The sequence below is a fragment of the Aedes albopictus genome, chromosome 1, assembly GCF_035046485.1.
Source record: "Aedes albopictus strain Foshan chromosome 1, AalbF5, whole genome shotgun sequence".
Taxonomy (NCBI): domain Eukaryota; kingdom Metazoa; phylum Arthropoda; class Insecta; order Diptera; family Culicidae; genus Aedes; species Aedes albopictus.
Window position 1 is genome coordinate 82,637,710 of NC_085136.1, and position 6,701 is coordinate 82,644,410.

General features: G+C 41.7%; 1 protein-coding gene across 9 annotated transcripts in view; it reads right to left on the reverse strand.

The window, feature by feature from the left end:
* LOC115263576 (bromodomain-containing protein DDB_G0270170) overlaps positions 1 to 6,701 on the reverse strand; it is a 446,118-nt gene that overhangs the window by 69,922 nt on the left and 369,495 nt on the right. The window lies entirely within an intron of this gene.

Consider the following 6,701-nt stretch of genomic DNA (forward strand, 5'->3'; position numbering starts at 1 on the left):
AACGGTTACACTGGCATCACGTAAACAACCTAACAAAAAGATTGGATACGGATATGTGGTGCCCAGTCGCCGAATTTGTGGCTCGTCCGCGTTGTGGTGCCTATCAACCGAATTTGCTGGCAAATTTTTCCCGGACACACTGAAAATCGCACCCGTCTGCGGCGATTATAGATTTAAGATTAAATATACCTAATTATTAATGTATCACTTCATGTTATACAATACATCATCTTGCAACATGTAATGATATTTTCACAGTTCAGTCGTTCTCCAGATGACGATCAATCACATACCTTCCATCCCAAGTTGAATCCATCCCAAAGGTGGGTCAATCGCCCCACCAGATTTTATATCAGCAGGAAATTGTTTCTGCAATCACCTAGAACACGCTGCTCGCGTTGATTAAAATCAGCTATAAGCATTAAAATAACTTATTGAGGATCTGCGGAACTATCTCCCGCCCAACAAACACATTTTCTCGAATCCCATGGAATTGGTCGAATTGTGTTCAAATGCAAAACACCCTTATTGAGTGTTCAAATTTAACCGATCGGCACAAAATGAAGCTGACGGAAGTGCCTAATCGATTCCTCGTTGCCTTCCTGGTGATTCTCTCCAAAATTTGTTGGTTTCCCCAGAATGTTCAAATATGATGTTTTGACCGTTTTGACAGCTTAAAACAATGCAAAAAAAGGCAGTGGGCACTTGATAATATTGTTAATATTGGTATTAATATCATTAATATTTCTAATACGAGATAGAGTGTCCCACCCCATGGTACGGTATATTTAAACCGTATCAGTATTTAGAACAATTAATTTACAATAAAATGTATGGTTTTGTAAAAATATATATATGGAGAAAAATATATTTTTTTTATATTGTTACGATACTTAACAACCTGTATTGAAAAAATCATATTTACAATTCAATGTATGGTGTCTACATTACATCTTATTGGTTTTGTATTTTAATTTTTAAAGTGGTGTCTATTGTAAAAATATGGTTCTCAATAGTACTGTTACAATACAATGTTCGGTTTTTCTACTGTATTTTTTATTCGGGTGGCGAAATAGGGCGCAAGGAAGCGAAATAGAAGTCAAGGAAAATGATTTATTTCTATCATAATTTGAGCAAATTGGAAAGTTTGAATGATTGCAATCATGTTTTGTGAACATGAGCTGTTGTTCACGAAATTTTTCTTGATGATTTGCATCATTAAAGGATGAAAATCAACTAAGGCGAATTTGAGGTGATTGGTGTGAAATTTTGTGTATGGGTATTTTTGGGGCAGAAGAAGGTTCTTAACTTGGTGTGAGACCTGTCCGGTCTCTGGATCGGGAGGCTTCCATACAGATGACTATGTGGGGGATGACCCTATAGAGCTGCTTGTCAAAAAACCCAGTAGGCAGGCAGTACGACGTTTGCCGGGACAGCTAGTTTCTTTTAAGGTGAATATAGAACGAAGCCACATCCCGAATTTCCAAAAGCACAAATCTGAGAAACCAAACGATGGATCGCCATGAAAACTTGATCGATTGGTCACCACCAGCATGTGACCAATCGATCAACTTTTCAGCTCGATAGCATATTTGGTTCTTCAGATTTGTGCTTTTGAAAATTCATGGTGTGGCTTCGTTCTATATTCACCTTAATAAGAAATGACATGCAAACACTCTAAAAACAAGGAAAGAAACATTTAGGAAGTCCAATTCATAATTCCACAGACCACCTGACCGTTAAATTGCTAACACAGTTTTGAAACTGGGCATGGGTGTTTCTTATGTGTACCAGTGGTATTGTAATGCTGCGATTTCGAAGAAAATTCAATGGAAAACTGGAAATTTCGATAGCAAATTAACAATTTTGAATTAAAACTGATGATACCGATTGATTATTTTGGCTATGAATGTACACTTCCTAAGAGATTTTTTCGGTGTCCTTCCGGGATGTTGGAGATATGTTTTTGGGATTTATACCAGAGTTTCACTCAGACTTTCTTCAAGAATTTTTCACGGGATCTCTGCTGGTATATCACCAAGGACATCACCAAGGATTTTTTCAAAAGTTTTCCCAGGTTTCTCGCTGGACACCTCTTAAAGATCGGTCCATAACTTATCCAAAGTTCTTTCATGAATTTCTCGTGATCTAAGTGGTTTTCCGGGCTAGCATTCTAACAGTTTCACTCAGGATTTTTGCGAGGTTCTTGTATAAATTTTCCCAGGATTTTTTTTAGAGAGTATTCCGATGTTCTTCTTGGATATTCTCGCAGAATTTCTCCGGTAGCTTTTCCTAAGCCTTCTCTTAGGGTTTTAAGGTTGCCACTTCAATTTCCTTGCGGGATTACTACCAGATTTTTCCAAGGAATTTAGAAAGTTCTCCCAGATTACTCGAGAAAAAATCTTGGAGTAATTCCAGCAAAAGCTCCTGGAGTATTTTTTAAAGAAATCCCAAAAATGAGCATCCTCAATTTTGAAACGATTTCCGGTAAGGATTTCGAATATATGAGGGAATGATTCCTACAAAATCTGCAAAAAAATATCACGTGGATCACTGCGAGAAATATTCGATGAACAACTACGGGGTAAAGCATGGAAAAGCTCTGAAAGAAATCACGGGAAGAACTCTATGAGAAATATCAGTAATAGCTCATGCAGAAATCCCTAAAAAAACTTAGGAGAAAGTTCAGGATAAATGCAGAGAAACTCTGAGAGGGACCAACGCTGGAAGGAATCTTCTAAGAGAAGTACCGGGAGAAACTCCAAGAAAAATCTCAGGAGTGACTTAAAAAAACATCCCGCCAGAATCTGAAATATTTCAGTTGAAACACCCATATAGAAATCCAGAGCGAAACTTTGCAGAAGGCACATGGAAATTTCTTTCCAGATATTGCAAGAGAAACTTCGAAAGAATTGCAGGGAAAAAAATCGCCAGGAGCTCCGGCAGAAAGTTTGTGAAACACTCCTCAAGTAATCCTTGCAGGAGCTGTAGTAGAAATCCCATAATTAACTTCTGCGCAACTCTGGAAAAAATCAAGGGAATATTTTTTTTATTGACGTGTATTTTAACTTGAAGCTAATTCTGCACTCCGTTCGGGAAGATCTACTGGTGAAGTCTCATGAGAAACACTGGAAGGAATCGCGGAAAATCTTTAAGAGGAATTCCGAGAGGAACTTCGGGAGAAATTACGTTAAAACACCTGCGATATATCGTGAGAGAAACTCTTGTGTAGATTTCGGAATTAATCATGGAACAAATCCCACGAAAGTTTCTTTTGGCATAACGCAGGGGAAATCTCGGAAACTCTCACGGGGAACTGTGGGAGCAATACCGAAAGAAATTCTGGGTTTTTTTTTCGTAGGATCCTCGTAAAAACCTCTGCAGAAAATTGGTCGGTATTCTGTTCGAAATCTTGGAAAAATGCCAGTAGGGACCCAGGAGAATCTCCAGAAGGATTTCAAAAAAGAATACCAGGAAAAATGGCATGTAAAAATGCAGAAAGAATCCTGAGAGAAATTTTAGGAGGCATTCCAAGAGGTGTTTTAAAAAGGAACTCTGACGCAATTTCTGGAGTTATAAATCATTGTAGCGGTATTTCTAGATTAATTTCAACTATCAGATTCATACCAGCAATGTAGTAAACTCTGTGTAGGGGTAGTCGCGGTAATTTGGCCAATGGGGCAATTTGAGCACCACTGGGGAATGACCTAAAACCTAGTATGTTTTTGCAAATTCACCTTACAGCTCTATTACTGGTCTGATATGAGAGCGATTAAAACATTAGCACGAAGTAATTGAAGAATAAAATTTAAATTTGTTGGCCAAATTACCCCGACGAGGGCTGAACAAAAACACCACATGAGACTTCTCTTGTTTAAATACCTCAGATGACATTCAAATTAGTTTGTTTTCCATATACTTCAAGTTGATATGATTCAATATCCAGCGAAGCAAACAAAGTTTTAATTACGTGAGGCAATATAAATTCTTCATTGAAAATAGAGTGCCCGATGGTTCAAAATCGACGCAAAAACAACACTTTTTTTCAAAAATCATTTTTTGGATGGAATATAAACACGATTGAACTATGATATGTTTATGCAACTAGTGTAGTATTATCAGAATCATTCTGGCCAAACGCGTGCGACAAATTCAACGTTGTTTTCTGCCTCTTTAATCGACTTTTGTTTATGCAATGTAAACAAACTAGATAAGATGACGAACGATAGTCAAACATACACTGAAGCAGCGATAACATCACTAATTGAAACTACAACAGTCCTAATCGAACACTGTATAGAACACAGTCACAGATTCAATCTGGACCAAACACAAACTATTGACCGTAGTTACAAACCGACGACACTACCATTTCTTGAAATGTGTCACATTACAAACTCAGACTACACAGTCATCAAACGAACGGACGTAGATGGACTTAGTGCCACATACGCAGATGTGTTGAACAGCATCAAAGCGATACAGTGTATCGGATACACGAACGCGACAAACTGGCGATGCAACATACATAGTTATTAAGATAGGGTATCTCTGCTGCCAAAGCTTGTCTAGACAACTCTGCTACCAAAGACAAACTAGACAAACGAAAATTGCCATGTACCAATAACAAATCAACCAGACAGTTACAGTTAGACGAAATGATTGGTTCGACGAGGAGTGCAGAGCGGTTCTGGAGGATAAGGATGCAGCGCGGGCGGTAATGCTGCAGCATTGAACCCGACAGAATGGGGAGCGATACAGACAGAAGCGGAAGCAGCAGACCCGTCTCTTCCGGGAGAAAAAGCGCCGCCTGGAAGAAGCTGAGTGCGAGGAAATGGAACTGCTGTGCCGTTCACAAGAAACACGTAAGTTCTATCAGAAGCTCAACGCATCCCGCAAAGGCTACGTGCGCGAGCCGAAATCTGCAGTGATAAGGACGGGAGCCTCCTGACAGACAAACGTGTGGTGATCGAAAGGTGGAAGCAGCACTTCGACGAGCACCTGAATGGCGAAGAAAATGTAGGCACGGAGGTCCAAGGCAGCCGAGGAAATGACTATGTTGGTGCAGCAGAGGACGGGAACGAACCAACTCCCACGCTGAGGGAAGTTAAGGATGCTATCCACCAGCTCAAAAATAACAAAGCGGCTGGTAAGGACGGTATCGCAGCAGAACTCATTAAGATGGGCCCGGAAAAGTTGGCCACCTGTCTGCACCAGTTAGTAGTTAAGATCTGGGAAACCGAACAGCTACCGGAGGAAGGAAGGAAGGGATAATCTGTCCCATCTACAAGAAAGGCGACAAGTTAATGTGTAAGAACTTTCGAGTGAGCACCATTTTGAATGCCGCCTACAAAGTGCTATCCTAGATCATTTTCCGTCGTCTTTCACCTAAAGTAAATGAGTTCATGGGAAGTTACCAAGCCGGTTTTATCGACGGCCGGTCGACGACGGACCAGATCTTCACCGTACGGTAAATCCTCTAGAAATGCCGTGAATACCAGGTCCCAACGCACCACCTGTTCATCGACTTCAAGGCGGCATACGACAGTATCGACCACACAGAGCTATGGAAAATTATGGACGAGAACAGCTTTCCCGGGAAGCTTACCAGACTGATAAGAGCAACGATGGACGGTAGGCAGAACAGCGTGAGGATTTCGAGTGAACTATCCAGTTCATTCGAATCTCGACGGGGACTACGACAAGGTGATGGACTTTCCTGCCTACTATTCAACATCGCCCTGGAAGGTGTTATGCGACGAGCCGGGCTCAACAGCCGGGGTACGATCTTCACGAATTCCGGCCAACTCGTCTATTTTGCGGATGACATGGATATTATTGCTAGAACATTTGGAACAGTGGCAGAGCTGTACACCCGCCTGAAACGTGAAGCAGCAAAGGTCAGACTGGTGGTGAATGCGGCTAAGACAAAGTAGATGCTGCTAGGTGGGACTGAGCGAGACAGGACAAGCTTTGGCAGCAATGTTACGATAGACGGGGATACTTTCGTGGTGGTAGAAGAATTCGTCTACCTCGGTTCCTTGCTAACGGCTGACAATAACGTGTGCCGTGAAATACGAAGGCGCATCATCAGTGGAAATCGTGCCAGAAGAAACTGCGGTAGAAAAAGATTCACCCCCGCACCAAATGTACCATGTACAAGACGTTAATAAGACCGGTGGTTCTCTACGGACACGAGACATGGACGATGCTCGAGGAGGACCTTCAAGCACTCGGAGTTTTCGAGCGACGCGTGCTAAGGACGATCTTTGGCGGTGTGCAGGAAAACGGTGTTTGGCGGAGAAGGATGAACCACGAGCTCGCTGCACTTTACGGTGAACCCAGCATCCAGAAGGTGGCCAAAGCCGGAAGGATACGGTGGACAGGGCATGTTGCAAGAACGCCGGACAACAACCCTGCAAAGTTGGTGTTTGCTAAGCATCCGGTTGGTACAAGAAGGCGTGGAGCGCAGAGAGCACGATGGGCGGACCAGGTGGAGCGTGATCTGGCGAGCGTTGGGCGTGACCAACGTTGGAGAACTGCAGCTGCAAATCGAGTATTATGGCAGCAAATTGATGATTCAGTTTTATCATGAATTTGATCTTACCTAAATAAATGATTGAACGAAACCTAAGACCAAAAACGAACAGTAAGTGTAAGTGATCTAGACCAATCTTTGTATTCATTCGTCAAATTAGTAC